A 19,963-nucleotide genomic window follows, 5' to 3' on the forward strand; every position below is an offset into this window, starting at 1 on the left:
GACCTACTTCTCACCTGCACTGAGACCTTGGCAACTGCCTAAGCTAAGGATGCCTTCTTGTTGTTGTTGTTGTTATTTATTAAAAAATTATTTACAAATTATTAAAAAATTATTAAAAATTTCCAATCAAACCAAATTATATATTCCAAATTATACAAATTATCCAGTAATCAAACAATCCCAATGTTATGCCTAATTATAAATTATTATTTTAATATATATATTATTTTTAGCTGACTTCTCATGCTTTGAGATCGGAGGGAATCCTAATCATCTCATAGTTTTACTGCATTTCAAAATATTACAATAATTCCCTTAATACATTCTGCTGTTAATCCTCCATTCTTTTCAACAGCCTCTGCCTTCATTCTGCAAGTGAGTTGAAGTCAAAATAAAATGTTTCTGTGTGGATTTTATGTCTTTACTCTTCTTCTTTATAGTCCAAATCTGTAGTCCAAGATTCCCCTCTGTAAATTCACATCCTCTCTTCACAAACTGGTGTTTCTGCCGAATTAGTCCAGGAGCCTTCCACTGCAGGTAGCTGCCTTATTGACACACAGTCCCGATAAAATCAAATCATGGCGTCTGCCCAGTGTTGTTCCTTAACCAGCTGTTATTCAAATATTAGCTTTTCCCAGGGGAGGGGGGGGGTGTTACCAAGTAAACTGGAAGTAACAAAAAGTAAAATGTTAGAGGTTTACTACCCACCCCCATAGCAATATAATTTGATTCAGCTAGCTGGTCAGTCTACTTTTGGTTTCATTCCTGGCTCCATGCTATTATTATTATTATTATTATTATTATTATTATTATTATTATTATTAATACCCCACCCATCTAGCTTGGTTTCCCCAACCAATCTGGGCAGTTTACAGCAGCCCTGCGGTTTAAGAAACTCAGATTGGCAGCGAGGTTTAGTAAGCACAAAATCCAGGGTAAATCTCAGGCCTGCTTCAGAACCACGTTCAGCATGCATCTACAATGAGACCTGCCTTTTGGATCTGACCTCATTTCCTTGCACAAGGCCCATTGGCATGTAGCGAAGCAAATCTAAACATGCTGCTAGATTCACTGAAGCAGCCTAAAAGAAATTTGTCCCACTTTCAGCCTCTCTGTTCACGCCGTTCTTCAGAATTGTTTCTCAATAACAGCAACAAGTCTTTGGCTCCAGAGTCCTCCTCAGCAATAGCCTTCAAGAATCCCCATCTAACTTGAAAACAGAGGTCAGCCTGACTTGCCCATTTTAGAAAGCTGGAGTAGAAGGGAGCTTAACCCGCCAGTGAAGACTGGGGCAGCGTGCTGACAAAAAGATAAAATGAAATTGCAGAGCAGGCCTTTCACCAATCTCCTTTGTAACAACAAACTGAGTAGTAACCTTGCCAGCTTCTGTCTCCTCTCCTCAAATTCCTTATCAAGCAATGGCTTCTGCATTCTCAAAGTCTGCTGTGTGAATTATTTGGTATCTGTATCTGTGCAGGACGATACAAGTTGTCCTTCTCTTTGCAAAGCCCAGTCCCTAGTTTGGTCTGGAGTTGTTCTCATCCTTATCTGCCTTCTTGTTAGGCATCAAAATAATAAATGAATCTCTTGCTCCACAGTTTCTTTTTCTCTTTCTTTTTAACTCCCATGTTAAATGTATATTAACGCGAATGGTGTTGAAGCTGGCACTGGCAGAAAGCCTGCTGTTTTAAGCCAATCCAATGGCCAGTATGGCCTAGTAATCACACACCGCAGGCTGGAACTGAAGCCTTACCGAAAAGCCCTCTCTGGCTGGCACTGGCTTGCCAAATTCATGCTGAGTTCCTTTAGTTAGGATTGCTTGCTGGCTTCCACAGGCATCTGGTTGGCTACTATGAGAACAGGATGCTGGACTAGATGGGCCATTGGCCTCATCCAGCAGGTTCTTCTTATGCCCTCTCCTTATGTTTCTACCAGGAACCGAATCTGGAGAAAAGGCCTGCCCTGTTATGTACTGAAGTTCTCACCCTGGGCCAGCAGGGGGATACTATAGATAGTTTTCACTCAGGTCCACATATGCAAATAAGGGATTGAAAAGTGACGTTCAGTGATTGGATAGTTACAGAAAGTGGTTACTGTTGCGTTCTAGTGGAGCTCTATATAAGCAGGCTGGTTGAACCCTTCAGTTCAGTTCTGTTCTGGCCTATGAATAAACAAGAGCTGTTTGAAGAATCGCTGTGTCGTCTGATATGTTCACTCACAACTTAGCATGCCCAATACATTTTGCTGCCTGAGGTTCAATAGCCAATGTTACCCGTTCCCTTCCCAAGTCAGGGTACATGGCATTCAAGGCTAGCCAAGTTGTTTGGGTACTAAGGCCACATCTGCTGCATACACGTAAAACACTTTAACAGTCACCGCTTCCTTCAAGGAATCCTGGGATTGTTTTGGTTTGTTCTTGTTTTTCATTATGTATTTTGTGTCTTTATTTTGTATTTTTATGCTGCAAACCACTATGAGATCTTCGGATGAAGGGTGGTATACAGATTTAAGTTGTTGTTGTTATTGTTGTTGGTGGTGGTGGACCACTCCTCTCACAGACTTGCAATTCTCAGAGTTCCCTGGGAAGAAGGATCAATTGTTAAACCACCATGGTAATTGTAGCGCGCGCTCTCTCTCTCTCTCTCTCTCTCTCTCTGTGTGTGTGTGTCCTAACAACACTCAGCACCTTAACAAACTAAACTTCCCAGAATTACTTGGGGGGAGAAGCCATGACAGTTTAACATGGTGTGATACTGCTTAAAGTCTATGGGGCTGATGGGGATTCAAAGTAGACCCACTGAAATCAAAATTAGACCTGAGGCACATACACCCAGTCTAAATGTTACCAGTAATGTTAAGATTTAGGATGGACACAAGGAACCTGTGGCCTTCCAGACATTGCTGGAGCCATTGGTCATAATGGCTCAAGGTGACGGGAGTTGGATTCTAGCAGCTTCCTGGGGACCACAGGTACCCCATTCCTGATTTAGGACAATGGCTGAGGTCCCTATACCCACCCTAACGAATAGCATTGGACTACTGAATAATATTAAATACAGTTATATAAGCTTCTGCCTTTGGAAAGATGCAATAGTCAACTAATTAGTCTTACGTATCACAAAGTGGGGGAAGAAATGCGGTTTCTTTGAGAAAATTGGTTGTATCCTTTGGATGCATCTGCTCTCATTATCATGGACACCATACTTGCCCCCAGCTGAAGAGGTTTATGTTTTTCTATAGCCCCTCTCTACGGATTGATTAAAAATGTGTCCATCTATCACAGTCTAAACAAATCTTGTGTCTCTGAAGATATTATTAGTTCCTCTGTGATTATTTGGTTTACTCTACTTCCTTAAGCTATTTCCAGATTTAAGCCATTGTTAATCGGTGTGTTGAATTATTGTTATTTTAATTTATTTTAATCTTTATTTTTTTAAAATCTCCAGAACTGTGCTATATCATCATTGTAGAACTGGAACTAAATAAGTGAAGTTTATCTTGGCTTGACTTTTTACAACTGTGGCTGGTTCTCTGGCACCTATCCCTTGTGGAAATGTATTTATGCAACTGTCAGTCCTTGTAGTAGCTGAAGATTAGATGGGACCCCTTTTGTTACCAGAGCTTTTGTACCTGAAGCGTGATAAAACCTCATTGCTACCTGCTCAGTGTAACAACAAGCACACACTTGGCATTTATATGGCACTTTGGAATGTTCTGAGAGTTGTGTTGCATTTTCTCAGTATCTTTGCAACGAGGGTCAATGGCAGCTTGTGGGTTGTATGATCCAGTGGTGTCTGTTGAACTGCCAAAAGTATCTTTTGATCCAGCAGAGGCTTTTGTCAGTAGTATGGGGAGCGGTTCAAAATTGGGAAATGAGTACGACAAGGCTGTGTATTTTCTCCCTGCTTATTTAACTTATATGCAGAATTCATTAAGCAAAAGGCTGGACTGGATGAATCCCAAGCTGGAATTAAGATTGCCGGAAGAAATATCAACAACCTCAGATATGCAGATGACACAACCTTGATGGCAGAAAGTGAGGAGGAATTAAAAAAACCTTTTAATGAGGGTGAAAGAGGAGAGCGCAAAATATGGTCTGAAGCTCAACATCAAAAAAACGAAGATCATGGCTACTGGTCCCATCACCTCCTGGAGAATAGAAGGGGAAGAAATGGAGGCAGTGAGAGATTTCACTTTCTTGGGCTCCATGATCACTGCAGATGGTGACAGCAGCCACAAAATTAAAAGACGCTTGCTTCTTGGGGAAAAAGCAATGATAAACCTAGACAGCATCTTAAAAAGCAGAGACATCACCTTGCCAACAAAGGTCCTTATAGTTAAAGCTATGGTTTTCCCAGTAGTGATGTATGGAAGTGAGAGCTGGACCATAAACAAGGCTGATCGCCGAAGAATTGATGCTTTTGAATTATGGTGCTGGAGGAGACTCTTGAGAGTCTCATGGACTGCAAGAAGATCAAACCTCTCCATTCTTAAGGAAATCAGCCTGGAGTGCTCACTGGAAGGACAGATCCCAAAGCTGATGCTGCAATACTTTGGCCACCTCATGAGAAGAGAAGACTCCCTGGAAAAGACCCTGGTGTTGGGAAAGATGGAGGGCACAAGGGGAAGGGGACGACAGAGGACGAGATGGCTGGAGAGTGTTCTCGCAGCTACTATCATGGGTTTGACCAAACTGTGGGAGGCAGTGGAAGACAGGAGTGCCTGGTGTGCTCTGGTCCATGGGGTTATGAAGAGTCGGACACGACTAAACTACTAAACAACAACAACAACAATGGGGAGGGAGGCAATGTCTTCTGATTCCTTTGCCCCCCCCCCGGGTCAACCTGTCCCAAAAGGTTCATCTGGAACTGATTTGGTGTGGGAAGGCTACAGGGGAGAAGGGGAACCGACAAAAATGGCCTCACTCCTCATTTCACTGACAAAAATCTTCATTGGATCGAAAAGCCCTCTGGGCCTATGAGGTATACCACTGAATCCAACCTAAGGGAATGGGCAGGTGTGGTCTGGTGTGTATTGTGTATGTTTATATGTGTATCAATAGATCCTAGTGCTGCATATCCACCATACATTTAAAACACACACCCAAAAAGAATCCCAGGAACTGCAATTTACCCCTCACAAAGACACAGTTTTCAGAATTCTTAATCTATAGTTCCCAATATTTTTGAGTGGGTGGGTTTTAAATCTTTGGAGTATGAATCCTATGTCTCTGGGTTTGTTTAATGTGGGATGTTACTCCTCTGAAAGTGTTCTGCATCAAACCTTGTTCCTTCAAGAGGCACACGTTCTTTTTCAGGTACATTTTGTCATGCGGCACAGACAGTTTTTCTCTGGAGGGTCCTTTCAAGCAAGTGGCTGCCCCTGGGGGACAGTATCCTGAGGTCTTAGAAAGCGACTGTTTGAACTAGGAGTCTCTTCTAAATGTTATCAGTTTTGTGAACTTAACAGGAGGCACAAACCATTTGAGTTCCGCACAGTTGTCTCTTTGTCTTCAGAGGAAAGGGGGCAGACAGCAAGCCCCTTCCTTACCAGCCGACCTTTTTTATATTTAGAAAATGCCCTGGTTCTGTGTTTCCCTTTTTATTAGCCAGCTCACATTTTTATAGTGACTAGAACTGACGATATGGACAAATTTTGCCTCAAAAGAAATGCTCTGTTATAAATATAAACACAACCCCTAGATGAATTTAGGCTTGCCAGGAGAACTTGTCTTCTGTTTAATATTCTTCCAAAACCATCTGGTATCTTACATTCATGGCCAAGAAACACAGTCATTTTATTTCTTTTAGAAGAAGATTCTGCTTCTAATCTTAGACTCCCTTGGGTACTAGTTCAGACAGAATATTTCAAGCAGTACAACAGAGCCTAACTAGAACTGGTGGGTGGTTTGTGTTAGTCTCTTAGTGATCCCAACAAAAGCAGTTGTGGTCTCGCTGACCACTAGCCAAAATGCTCTCTCTTTCTTCTTTTTCCTTTCTTTAAGAAATTAGGCTGCGTTTGGGTGGGGTGCTGTACTGTTCCATTTGCTTTCCACACCCATTATTTTAAGGGTTAGCACTCCTACTTCATTAGCGTTCCACAGGAAGCCACAGCAGTGAACTCAACGTCTCAAAATGGTGCCTATTGTTGTGCTCATGTTGCTTGGTTGTGGAGAATGTAACTATACAGAGGGATGGGGAATTAAAAGGTTCATGAAGGCAGGAAAAGGCACCCATAGCCTATCTCAGAATGTGGCATTTTTCACTATACAGCAATAAGTGAGAGCTACAACAAAATGTTACATTGCAGAGTGCTCCTGTTCAGAGTTCTGGCCAGCCATGTCTTGGTCGACGGTGTGCCAGCACACATTCAGCCATCCATTTCCCATCCTCCCCCATCAACTATTCCATGCCCGTGCAATATGCTCAGTTGTCAATGGGCTACTTCATACCCTCTGTGTGTTTGGAAAGAGTCTTTGTACTCCTGCAAATCTTCAAATTCCCCCAAGCAGATATCTTCCGCTCATGTCCAACTGGTGCCATTTTGGCTTTCTAAGGATCGACACTCAGAGAAAGAGTTTGTTGTAAACATATGAGTTTGTGTTTAGCATAGACTACGTTGTATAAACCCCATCATACTCAGATCCTGGTAGCTGCAACGTAGAGAACTCCATTGTCTCTTTGTCAACAAAGCTGAAGGAAAATGTGTAGCCAAGGTTACCTTACCCCTGTCCTGTCATTCTTCCTCCTCTCCACCTGCTGGACCTGGTAGAGTTCTCATTTAGTGGCCCAGCATATGTGATGGGAACAGACAATGAGTTAGGTAGCTTCCTCTTACTTTGTGGCTCCATTACTAAAGGGACAGAGGAGCTTCTCCAATCTGGCAACCCTTTGGAAAGGGAATTCTCTAAGGCAGGAGTGGCAGAATGTAGATTGGAATATTGACAGATTCCAGGTGAGCTGAAGTAGATTGGCAAAGATGCTTGAGGTATAACAATAAAGTTACCTCCAATAATATCCTGCTGAAATAGGGTGAGGTAACATGGGGATGTGTTTTCAGAGACTTTCCATTTAAAAACTTATTTCTAGAGTGCCTCCATCGCATTACAGCAGTGTACTCCATTCAGTTTTGGTACTCAAAACAAATTCCTGCACTCAGAATTTCATTCTGTGTAGTTTTTGCAACAGGCTTCAGTTGGTGGATTAAAAAACAAGACACCAAGGTAGATCCTGCAAGCCTGAAATCTGCTTTCCTCTGCTCTAAGGTATGTTCTTTAACCGTTCAAGGCATCATAGGTTAAAATGGAATTACTCCATCACTGACCTGAATGGAAGAGTAAGCCATTGCATGCTGTAAGGAGTGTTTTATGTAGGTAGGCGCGGCTTATTTCGTCAGCTGAGGCATCAGTCCTCTGCTGTGCAGGAAGCCTGCACCACAGGGTTCCTCGCTGACAAGGAAGAGGTGACATCCTACGGGAAAGCTTCAAGTTGTTTTCTTCCACAGTGACAATCTTTGAGATATAATACAACTAACATGTGCCAAACTACAAGAGCAAGTGTGCGGGAAAGAAGCAACTTGTCGGGGTTTCTGAGGTTTTATGGTGTGAATAATTCAATGGGAACACATCAGGTTTGTCCATACCTTATGTGGGTGCAAAGGTATTGAACACACAGTGTCGGCCCATTTTCAAAGAAAGGAAAAACACGTGTATTTAGAAGTCTGGTCCTCTTGGGCTCCATTGCTGATAGATTGTGTGCCTTTGGATGAAACATCTGATTGCTGCAGATTTTCCATCTGAAAGAGAAAAACAAAACAGAAAACCAACCCGCCTTTCCTTATGGGCTTGCTTGAGTGATTACTATTATTTCATGCTTTATGAAATATTTGGTGTAAGAATACATAGCTCTCTGGTCTTGTATATAACCTCTACATTTCACAAGTCATTTTCTGGCTTTCAGACAAGAAGCATCTGTTGTTCTTGCTCTTAATTGGGTACTATTTATAAATTTATTGGCAAGGACACCTGGGTCACACTCCCAAGTGCACTTGTTCCCGCAGCTTCATTACCGTGTCATGTTATAATAAGCCCATGCTTGCTTACTTGTGAGGAAACCATACTGATTTCAGAGGGACTGAACAAGCATGGTAAAAACACCTCCTGAGATAACAATAAGGATGTGTGTGTGTGTGTGTGTGTACACACATACACACATACTAGGCAGTGTTTCACAAGCTTGGGCCCCCAGCAGCTGTTGTATTACAGCTCCCATCATCCCTGACCACTGGTCCTGCTTTGGGGACTGCATGATGACGTTCTTACATTTTTGTTATATAGAGGGATATAACAGCATTGAAAAAGTATTTGAAATGAGTTTGGCTAGGGTCTCCAAGGGTTGCTGCACACTAGACAAAAAATACCGCTCAGTGAAATATGAGCTAAAAAATGTGAAATTGCTGAAAAGGCAGAAATAACTGGGAAGCATCCATAAGCCATTGCAATTCCTCCTCTGTAAGATTCTTTCTCAATAAGGCTGCAGTCCCACAGTCCATCCACACCACTGAAATCTACGGGCCTTCCACATTAGTGTTCATTTTAGTATTTATATAGTATGTCAGAGCAGAGACGGGCAAATGTTTCAGACTGAGGGCCACATCTGAGTAGGTATCTGTATGGTATTCCACAAAAAGTATTACTGTCATCTCCAAGAAGAGGGCTGGTACTGTGAATTATGAAGGGAGGAGAGTGAAAGGAGGTGAATGGACATTGGTTTGTTTGTTTGTTTGCTTGCTTGCTTTACTGAAAAAGGCTCCTAAAAATAGCCTTTTCTGTATTTCAGATAACATGAGCTCTTTCTTTTGCATGTCAAACTATTATGCTTTATAAAGCAGACACACACATACACATGAATCTTTGCAACAACCCCCAAATGCAATGTTATTTAATCAAGTATTTTTTTTCCCAAGCTGCAGACCATACACCATTTCCAACTTTGGCTGGCACATCTGTGTCATTGGCACAGAGACACAATCTCCTCTGACTGCATGCATGAGGCTCCAGGATGAAGAATGATTGCAAGGGTTGTCTCCCCTTGGCTTCCCATCTTTGGCAGGCAGCACAGTCCTGCAAGAGGCAGCTGGTCTCCAAAGAAGCATCTGGATTGCGCCTCCATCACCTTGGCAACATGCCAGCTTCCTCGGGCCTGGCAACTAGATCAGTGCATCCAGAAGAAAGCCTCTGGATTATCCTGTCTGGGGTGGTTTGCTGCAGAGGCCTATCCGATTAGTCCAGCAGCATCTTCTCACAGTGGCCAACCAAATGGCTATGGAAAGCTTGCACACAGCAGCCATCCTCCCACTTGTGATTCCCAGCAGCTGGAATTCCGACACAAGGTGCCTCTGACAGTGGAGGTAGTAGAGCTACCTGCCTTTCAAGGAAGCAGGTTAACTTTTCCTGATCTTCTCACTGAAGAACCCATGATAATAATCCAGAGGATGGTATCCAGCTAAAGCCACATCCACACCATACATTTAAGACCGAGACCACATAACACTGGTCTTGAAAGACCTACATTGGCTCCCAGTACGTTTCCGGGCACTATTCAAGGTGTTGGTGCTGACCTTTAATAATAATAATAATAATAATAATAATAATAATAATAATAATAATAAATTTTATTTATATCCCACCCTCTCCAGCCGAAGCTGGGCTCAGGGCGGCTAACAACAATCAAAATAATCCAACGATTCTAAAAACATTTCATTATACAAATTAATTAAAATCAAATTTATGGCAACCAATAAGCAAAATTCTGTGCAGATTGCCAGAGGAGGGGGGTCAGACTGCGCCCTGACCAAAGGCCTGGTGGAACAGCTCTGTTTTGCAGGCCCTGCGGAAAGATGTCAAGTCCCGCAGGGCCCTGGTCTCTTGTGACAGAGCGTTCCACCAGATTGGAGCCGCGGCCGAAAAGGCCCTGGCTCTAGTTGAGGCCAGCCTAACCTCTCTGTGGCCTGGGATCTTCAAGATGTTTTTATTTGCAGACCGTAAGTTCCTCTGTGGGACATACCAGGAGAGGCGGTCCCGTAGGTACGAGGGTCCTAGGCCGTATAGGGCTTTAAAGGTTAAAACCAGCACCTTAAACCTGATCCTGTACTCCACCAGGAGCCAGTGCAGCTGGTATAGTACCAGATGAATGTGATCTTGCAGCGAAGACCCCATAAGGAGTCTCGCCGCGGCATTCTGCACCCGCTGGAGTTTCTGGGTCAGTCTCAAGGGTAGCCCCACGTAGAGCGAGTTACAATAATCCAGTCTGGAGGTGACCGTCGTGTGGATCACAGTGGCTAGGTCAGGGCGAGAGAGATAAGGAGCCAACTGCTTAGCTTGGCGGAGATGAAAAAATGCTGCCTTTGTTATAGCTGTAATCTGCGCCTCCATAGAGAGGGAGGTATCGAAGATTACACCCAAACTCTTAACAGACGGTGCTGGCACTAATTGCACCCCCGCAAGAGATGGGAGTTGCCCCCTCAATCCCATATCGCCCTGTCCCAACCAGAGGACCTCTGTCTTCGAAGGATTTAACTTCAACCGGCTCCCATGTAACCATCCAGCCACAGCTTCCAGACATCTGGTCAGTGTGTCTGGGGCCGAGTCAGGATGGCCATCCATCAACAGATAGAGTTGGGTGTCATCGGCATACTGATGGCAACCCAGCCCAAAACTCCGGACAAGCTGGGCGAGGGGGCGCATAAAGATGTTAAAAAGCATTGGGGAGAGAATCGCACCCTGAGGCACTCCACACACCAAGGAGTGGTGCGATGACAATTCTCCCCCAAGCGCCACCCTCTGTCCCCGACCAGAGAGAAACGAGCACAGCCATTGAAGGGCTGTGCCCTGAATCCCAACGTCGGCAAGGCGGTGGTCCAGGAGTTTGTGATCGACCATGTCGAAGGCTGCTGACAGGTCTAGAAGAATCAGCAGCCCCGACCCGCCTCGATCCAGCTGCCTGCGGAGATCATCTGTTAGGGCGACCAGAGCCGTCTCGGTCCCATGACCAGCGCGGAAGCCGGACTGGAATGGATCCAGGGCCCTAAACAGCCTCAGCCCAGTATACCTGAAGGAGCGTCTCCACCCACATTGTTCTGCGCGGACACTGAGGTCCAGCGCCGAGGGCCTTCTGGCGGTTCCCTCACCGTGAGAAGTGAGGTTACAGGGAACCAGGCACAGGGCCTTCTCGGTAGTGGCACCCGCCCTGTGGAATGCCCTCCCACCAGATGTCAAGGAAATAAACAACTATCTGACTTTTAGAAGACATCTGAAGGCAGCCCTGTTTAGGGAAGCTTTTAATATTTGATGAATTATTGTAGTTTAATATTTTGCTGGAAGCCACCCAGAGTGGCTGGGGAAACTCAGCAGGATGGGCATGGTATTTTTATTTATTTTTATTTTTATTTTTTATTATATTATTATTATTATTATTATTATTATTATTATTATTATTATTATTGCACTATGGTACCACTCTATATCATCATGGCTTTGCGCTAACAATTCAGGGAGGTGCAGTTTTGTTTAGGGTGCTGAGAGTTGTTAGGAGACCCCCCTATTCCCCACACAGAGATACAATTTCCAGAGTTCCCTGCAAAGATGGATTATTTATTAATCCAGGGAGAAGGGAAGGAAGTCCCATCATGCTAGTGGTGACCCTTGCGCTGGCGGGATGTGGTAGGAATATCGCCTTTTGAATGATGACCATCGCAACTATCAGATATACTGTGAAAAATATAACACATCTTTTTTTTAAAAAAAATGAAAGACCTGACAACGTCACATTCAGCATCTCTAGAATTGGTGGGATGGAAATAGATGTTCTTTCCCCTCAGTTTTATAAGAGTGAACCACAATTCGTAAATTGTGTAACAAGCTTTCCAAGCCTCCAAATTTCAATACTGTAATAAAATAAATAAAGAAGTGTTTCGCTTGTTCCGATTAGTTTCTGCTCTGCTACAAGGAGCCATTTCCCACCATATAATGTAAAACAAGTACACCTAGTTTTGTCTGGCAAATATTGGAGGGCACTGAGTTATAACTAGTCTCCAGCATTCTGCAGACACTCGCTCAAAAACATGCACTGCCCCAAATCCCTGAGCTCTATGTGGGGCCAATGAGATATGGGGGGAACGGGGAAGTGGAAGCCAGAGGCAGAAGAACTAGCTACTGGGTAAGAGTTTGGTCATAAATTAAAAACCCTTCAACCAGTGCATGATCAAAAGCTTTTGCTTGGCAGGCAGACTTTTGAAAATTAAATGTATGCCAAGAACCTGCAGGTTTTTGGCTTCCTGACTAGGGTTGAAAATCTTGGATGCTGTAGGGTTTACAGCAAACGCTCTGACATAATAACTGAAAATATATTTGTAAGAGATAACCCTTCCTGTAAAGATAAGACTCACTAAATTCAGAAAATAGTAGAACCTCGGAAGAAAGGGGCAAAATCTCTGTCGAATATATGATAACTAAAGGGTGTAATGCCAAGAAAATCTGGATTGTGCCCATAATTTAATAGTGCAATGCTATACATGTCCACTCAGATTTAAGTACTCCCAAATAAGGGAGGATAAGATTGCACCCTCAAATGACCAATCCAGAGGTTAAGGGGGAAACACCTTCCTGTAGATTATTTTCATTGGCAGAGAGTCTGAAACAGTTCTGACTCTGTAGAGACAAAGACATTTTGCCTAGTATAACATTTCAGATACTATATTTGCTCTCTGAAATGTACTGGGTATGTTCAGTGGTTGATGGTTAAGAGTCAGTTAGCTTGAGGGCCAAATTCTGTTCTGGACAACCTCCCTAGGGCCACATGCCAGAGGCAAAAGTCGGTGGAGCAAGGAATGGAAATTTTGCCTTTGTACAGAGGGCAAGTTTCTATAAGCACACCTATATAGGTGTCTATCCTCTATATAGGCAAGCAAGGGGTATTACCAGAGTTCATGGACACATTCCTACTGAGCCAGTGAGGGGTAGGGCCTGGGTTGACTTACGTTAGCCCATTAATTTCAGTGGGATTTTGGGCAGGTATAAATGGTGTTTAGATCCACAAGCTGTAGAACAAATTTGTTCATTTAGATATCAAGGTACAGTGGTACCTTGGGTTACAGATGCTTCAGGTTAAAGATGCTTCAGGTTACAGACTCCACTAACCCAGAAAATAGTACCTTGGGTTAAGAACTTTGTTTCAGGATGGGAACAGAAATCGTGTGGTGGCAGCGGGAGGCCCCATTAGCTAAAGTGGTACCTCAGGTTAAGAACAGTTTCAGGTTAAGAACAGACCTCCAGAACGAAATAAGTTCTTAACCCGAGGTACCACTGTATACTCTTTAGTGAAGTGCCATATGGAGCCCATGAAAGTCAAAGCAAAGAAAACCATTGGGACATTGATGAAGTTCTATTACAGCAAAGGAGCATTTGTTCCTGGTATTTAGGCGCTTGCTTAAAGGATCGAATCCATGCCCTCCCCAGTCTGAGGTTTTACAGAACATGGGCTGCAGCTGCATTCATGGTGCTCATTAAATTCACTGGCTCTGATCTAGCTGGCTCCGATTTGAAAGCTGAGGGACTCACCAGCTCATTGCAACCTAACGTTTTTCACCAGTTCTTTTCGCCACACCTAATGTTGGGAGGACAGCATTGCAAATTTCAGAAAAGTACAAATTCCACACGACAGCTGCCTTCAGTTCACTTACTGATTCGTGAAGTGAAAATTACCCGATGAATTTCTCCCCATCTCTGCCTGGGACTGGCTCTCAGGGGACCTGTTCACATGCAGATCCATTAATATATTGAACCAGGTCTAAACGCTGGTGAAAATCATCAGGCAAGTTAGCTGTTACTAGCTTAAGTCTCCCTGATTTGGTGGATTTTGTCAGAATAAAAATGACAAACCATTTCTAGGCTGGGCCAATACGCCCAGATATTTTGAATGAATATTCAAGCACATAGATTCGGGCTGCTCACTCGGTAATTAATTCGATCCTATAGAGTGGGAAAGGGATGCGGGTGGCGCTGTGGGTTAAACCACAGAGCCTAGGGCTTGCCGATCAGAAGGTCGGTGGTTCGAATCCCCGTGACGGGGTGAGCTCCCATTGTTTGGTCCCTGCTCCTGCCAACCTAGCAGTTCGAAAGCATGTCAAAGTGCAAGTAGATAAATGGGTACTACTCCAGCGGGAAGGTGAACGGCGTTTCCGTGCGCTGCTCTGGTTTGCCAGAAGTGGCTTAGTCATGCTGTACGCCAGCTCCCTCGGCCAATAAAGCGAGTTGAGCGCCGCAACCCTAGAGTCAGCCACGAATGGACCTAATGGTCAGGGATCCCTTTACCTTTATCTTATAGAGTGGGAAGGATCTGGATTTCAGACCCACATAAACGAAATGTTCCTCTCTTTGTGTGTGTGTGCATAGTGTAATGTTTGCACTAATATTATATCCAGAGCTGTCTGTAAGTAAAAACAGATCCTTCATGATAGGGAAGCTATTTGCTGAGTTGGTATTTAGGATTACGGCTCCATTCCTTCAGATGTTGCATATCTATTCACTTAGGCTGCGATTTTCCTCCGGGCGTCCCATCTGCAAAGATTCACAACGCCGAGCTGTACGAGACTTGTCTGTATATCATCCAAACTGCCAATAAAAAGTCATTCAAACCCTATACCACCCAGGAACTGGTGGCCACAGCAGGGGCTGATCTATAATACCATTCCTCAGTTGATGGCTCTTTTAAGTGTAAGCATAAAAGTATGTTGATTAAGCCTGGAAATACAAACAACAGCAAAAGCATTTATTGTTTGACCTTTTAGCATTGAGTTTGGAGCCGGTTTTAAAGAATACAGAATAAAAAAGCTAAGGGATTCAGATGGCCATCATTACCCTCAAATGATGTATCTTTCCCCTCTTAACCACAGTGAAAGGACTGGGTTTGCCAATGTAGTCTTGTCACACGGCATAATATTATTTCCAAAGGATTTAATGCTGAATACTGTTCCTTAAAGAAACCATCCCACTATCATATCCTTTCTCAAAAACATTGATGCAATCCTAAAGACTTCAGTCCTAGACACTTACATGGGGGGGGGGGGGAGCTCCAAGTCAACACAGCGGAAATTGTTTCTGAGTAAGCAGATAGGATTGTGCTATAAAAGTCACCATTCGCTTTACAGGCTTGGGATGAAATATTTTGGTTAGATCCTGGGGTTTCTTTCGCATGATTCTTTTTAGGTTGTCCAGGTTTCCTGTGTACTCTTCAGAATCTGGAACAATCTGAGGATATGACCCCATTGGCCCTCTTTAATGCAATTTACAGACAATCATGCCATTATGTTTTACATCTTACTTGCATTCAAATTATTTCTTTCTTGTTTCATTTGAGCCACCCAGAGAACTTTGTGTTATGGGGCAGAATGCATATGCCATGAATGAATGTAAGTAAGTCCCATTGGGTCTAGTGTGATTTACTGTCAGATAAGTGTGCATACTATAGAATTGCAGCTTTACTCAAATAGATACCACCAGTAATGTGTGCAGCCTGATCATAACACTATGACCTGCTTGTGTTCAGTGTTTTGAGAGCTAGAATTAGAACCTCACGGAAGGCAGCAACTTTACAGTATTTCCAGCGTCTTTTCAGATACATCATATTTCAGTTTTTCCTGCCACATACTTCAGTTTTTTGTGGCTAGAATAAATGCAAAGTTTTCACTTGGCCCTTGCAAGTTCATAGGCTGTGAGTCACGTGATTGCCATGGGTACCTATTGGCTAGTGCCTGTGGCATCACTGGTGAAGAACAACCATATACTCTGTTCTCATGCATGCAATGTTCTGAGAATACCAAAAGTATTTTGATTTCCTTTTAGGGGTTGCACTGATCCTTAAACAGCCTTCTAAAATAAAACAAAGCACACACATAAAACCTAAGCTGCTGGATACCAGCAACTATCCCTCCCTCTCATCCCACCGGCAGTTTCCTCCCATTTCACAAACAGATTTTCTTTTCTTAGTCTCTTTAATTATTTGACATGCCGTTTTTCTTTCCAGTGCTATAGCACACTTTGGCCATGTTTGATTTTTTTTTTTTTTTTTAAGGAAGGGGATCCTGTGATGAGGTCATTCTTCTGCAGCAAAACAGAACACTGCTCTAGCATGAACGGTGAAGGTGATGTGAAGAGGTCCTAATGTTAGTAATATTTATTTGGACAAACATTTGTGGGCTCCTTCTGGCCTGCACATTGACCCAAACCACATCTGCACCTGATTGTGCAGATGTTCACCTATCCACCCTCTCTCCACAGTAGGAGGCACTGTCCAGCCTTGTGTTCTTTCCCCAACTAATTTCCCACAGGCTCACCTATTTTCTGCAGTCCCTTACCCAGAGCAGGTAACGTCAGAGCTCCACCACCATAGACGTGGTTGACCTCCCTCAGCCTTCAAAGGCCTGCTTTCATCCCGAGCCAGGGCAGAGCGCAAGAACAATGGCTTTTCAGGGAAAGTGTGCCCAACAGACTGAAGTAATTTTAAGAACGGATTGGCCTCTTTTGTATTCCCGGGGTTTATTTTAACTTGTTTGGACATGTATATTACATTAGTTACTAATAGGCTGATGTGGTTTACAAAAATTGAACCTTGCAGGGTAGCGCTAGCTAGCGGCTGCAAAGCATGTTGAGAAACATCCTGACATGCATCCAGGAACATACCTAATTCTGCCAAACATGCTTCTCGCACTCAGCTTCCAGCTGGTCTGGGCTTGTTGCTGGGGGTGGGGTGGGGTGGGGGGGTTAACCACAGTTTGCCACATAATGACCATATGCGCAAAATATAATAGAGTTTCTCTACCAGTATTTGCACTAAGGCCTGCAACTCAGTGGTAAAGCATCCATTTTGCATTCTGGAGGGCTCAGGATCAACCCCCCTCCCCCGGTGGGGCTCGAAATATCCTTTATCTGAAATCCTGGAGAAGTGCTGCCAGTCATTGTAGGCAAAATTGCATTTCCCAGGGTTTTTGCTCTCTGGGATGTCCCACGCTGTATTGTTTTTAATATGTGGTTGGAAGCCGCCCAGAGTGGCTGGGGAAACCCAGCCAGATGGGCGGGGTATAAATAAATTATTATTATTATTATTATTATTATTATTATTATTATTATTATGCAAATTTTAAGGCACCAGGGAAGGAAGTTGGCGGTTGTTTTAACAACTTTTGAGGAACATGCAGCGGTATTTGCAATGCATCTGAACAGCGGCAGAGCTTCATGCTCCAGCACCGGGGGCGGAGAGCAGGTGGGGGCAGGGCTGGTGTGTGTCCCAGGGGTGGGGCGCACTGCCCAAAGGGGTGGGGTGCATGTCCTGGGGGTGGGGGGCCCCGCCTGAGGGGGAGGGGCACCCAGCGTGGGTAGGGGGACAGCTGCAATGGAACCCCACCAGGATCGCACTGCCAAGGGCAGTGCACTCCCCCCGCCCCCCTCTTCCTCCGCCCGTGCATCTGAACCCTGAAAGTTGTACAAGTCCATGTTCTTCAGAGCCTATAAACTTTGGTGATGTCTCTTCTTTTAAATACACAAACCCATCAGTCCTCAAGGTTCTTAATCAGCTTAAACAAGATTGTTTCCTTCATTTCACATGCTTGAAACCTTTCTCTCTCTCCCTCCCTTACATTGTCCCCACTCTGCATTTCTGTAAATGTTGTTTTATTCACAAAGAGGTTTCCCTTATTTGTGATGAACTGAAATATTTCAATAGGGAAAGATGGCTAAAGTATTGCATATCAAAACAGTACAAGGGGTTCTGTGGGTGGATTGAATAAAACAACAAACTTTCTTATATAGACTTGGTAAAAACAAAAAAGTCCATATATACCTTTTTAAAATATATCATAATTCTATTAGCCAAAGACAGACACAAACTGAGATAAATTTAACAAAATCCCTTTCCCTAGTCTTTGCTGCAGAAATGAGAATTCTAGCAATTATTTCCATTATTATTTTGTGTCAGCCAATAAGAAACAGGGGGTTATTAAGAGAAAGTAGAAAACAGAATCAGTCATACATGAAATTTCCAAAAAAAAATATGGCAAGGTGATTCATATTAAACTCTGATTTTACAACCATTGTTTTGATTCCTGCAAGAAAAAAAATCAGTTCCTGGGATTGTTGATTTGGAATCATCAGGTAGCTTTTCAGTACAATTTTCAGACCTGTGGATTGTTTTGTGGATTTATTCTGGACTGCATCATGGGACTTGCAGTGTCCGAGTTACTGAGCACATATAGGGTTCATAGGCTGCGCTGGTCTTATTAATTTCTCTTCCGTCCCTTCAGACTTCCTCAAACATTTCAGCTGAAGTTTACTGCTAAAATCCAGTAAATCTAGGTAGCATCTGTTCTGCCAAAGTAACAGGGTTTAGTAATGATCCTATCCGGCTGAGAAGACATAATTTGAGCATACAATTGTAATGAAAGGGATAGGAAGAGTATCTAAATAATGGCGTCCTTCATACAAACCTGCTCGAAGTGCTTTATTCAACATTCAGTGCCCCTGCCTTTGTTCCACCCACCATCAGATATATGGTTGGAGGATCCTTGGAAGAACCAGACTTTGGGAGGCCCTCAGCTCAGTGCTACTAATGGGCTCCCCAACACACACACACACACACACACACACACACACACACACACACACTATATGGTCATGCAGTCAAGCATGGATCCCATTTGAAAGTGGCCTCACTGGCCACCCATTGCTAAAATGGTCACCTGGGGGCAGGCTGAGGAGTGGCAGCATAGTTGGGTTGAGTCAGTATGAGGTAGTAGACACAGAGCACCAATTGGATCTAGCCAGGACTCCAACTTTTACTGCCAAGGAATCCATCTTGCCTCCCCTATGGCATATCTTACTAAAATTGAAGTCCCTAAACACATAAGGGCTTTCACCCTGGCTCGATGTCATGCCCTCCCCTCAGCCGTTATTGAAGGCCGATACCAGAAGGTTGACTACCCAGAAGACAATGCTCCTGTGACTTGGGACAAATAGAAACGTTAGAGCATGTCCTGTACAGTGGTACCTCGGGTTACATACGCTTCAGGTTACAGACTCCGCTAACCCAGAAATAGTACCTCGGGTTAAGAACTTTGCTTCAGGATGAGAACAGAAATCGTGCTCTGACGGCGTGGCGGCAGCAGGAGGCCCCATTAGCTAAAGTGGTACCTCAGGTTAAGAAGAGTTTCAGGTTAAGAACGCACCCCCGGAATGAATTAAGTACTTAACCTGAGATACCACTGTATTCCAGAGACATCCTTACTAGTCTGATTTCCCCATAGTACCGAGGGTGCACAGGACAATTTTACACCTCCCTTTTGCTCTTGGATACCGATCCTGCTGCGATGTATAGTTTTGCTAGGTTCTGCACAGCAGCACTCGAGATTCGTAGGAGGATGACCTGTGCCACAAATCAGCTTTAATGAACATATCAGAGTGTTCTGTAAATGATAGTTAATGCCTTTATATATCAAGCTTTTGTGTTCTTCCACACTCACCCAATGTTCCTGACCCTTCTTTTGGATTCTTTTAGCTTCTTTTAAATTCTTATAGACTTTTATATTCACCTTGTCTAAACGCTTTTTAGATTTTAAATCCAAACGCTTTTTAGATTTTAAATGCTGGTCTATGACCGTAATAAGATTTGCATTGAGTCAGTGTGAGAGGTAATGCAGTGCCAGCCTGACTACTGGTGCTGAGCCTGGTACATGGGACAGGGCCTTTTCATCTTAAATCTGAAATAACCTTTCTAAGGAGGTCTATTTGGCACACAGCTGTTTGCTTTTAGACTGGCAGGGAATACAATTGTACAAGCTTTCCCTGAGCACTGCTCTTAAAAGTGTCATTTTGATTGCTGCTGCTGCTGCCTTTTAACCTGCTTTTAGTTTTAATTAT

At 43.6% G+C, this 19,963-nt stretch overlaps 1 long non-coding RNA gene across 3 annotated transcripts in view; it reads right to left on the reverse strand.

Annotated features, from left to right (window-relative positions):
* Nucleotides 1-672: 672 nt before the first annotated feature.
* Nucleotides 673-19,963, reverse strand: part of LOC309337359 — a 28,019-nt gene continuing 8,728 nt past the window's right edge. The window contains exons 2-3 of one of the 3 annotated variants that reach the window (XR_014154205.1): nucleotides 7,642-7,794; nucleotides 673-2,161 (exon numbers count right to left, since the gene is read on the reverse strand). This is a non-coding gene — a long non-coding RNA (uncharacterized lncRNA). The other 2 variants (XR_014154206.1, XR_014154207.1) reach the window with 2 other exon arrangements.

This window comes from Podarcis erhardii (genome assembly GCF_964252035.2).
Source record: "Podarcis erhardii genome assembly, chromosome: 2".
Classification (NCBI taxonomy): Eukaryota; Metazoa; Chordata; class Lepidosauria; order Squamata; family Lacertidae; genus Podarcis; species Podarcis erhardii.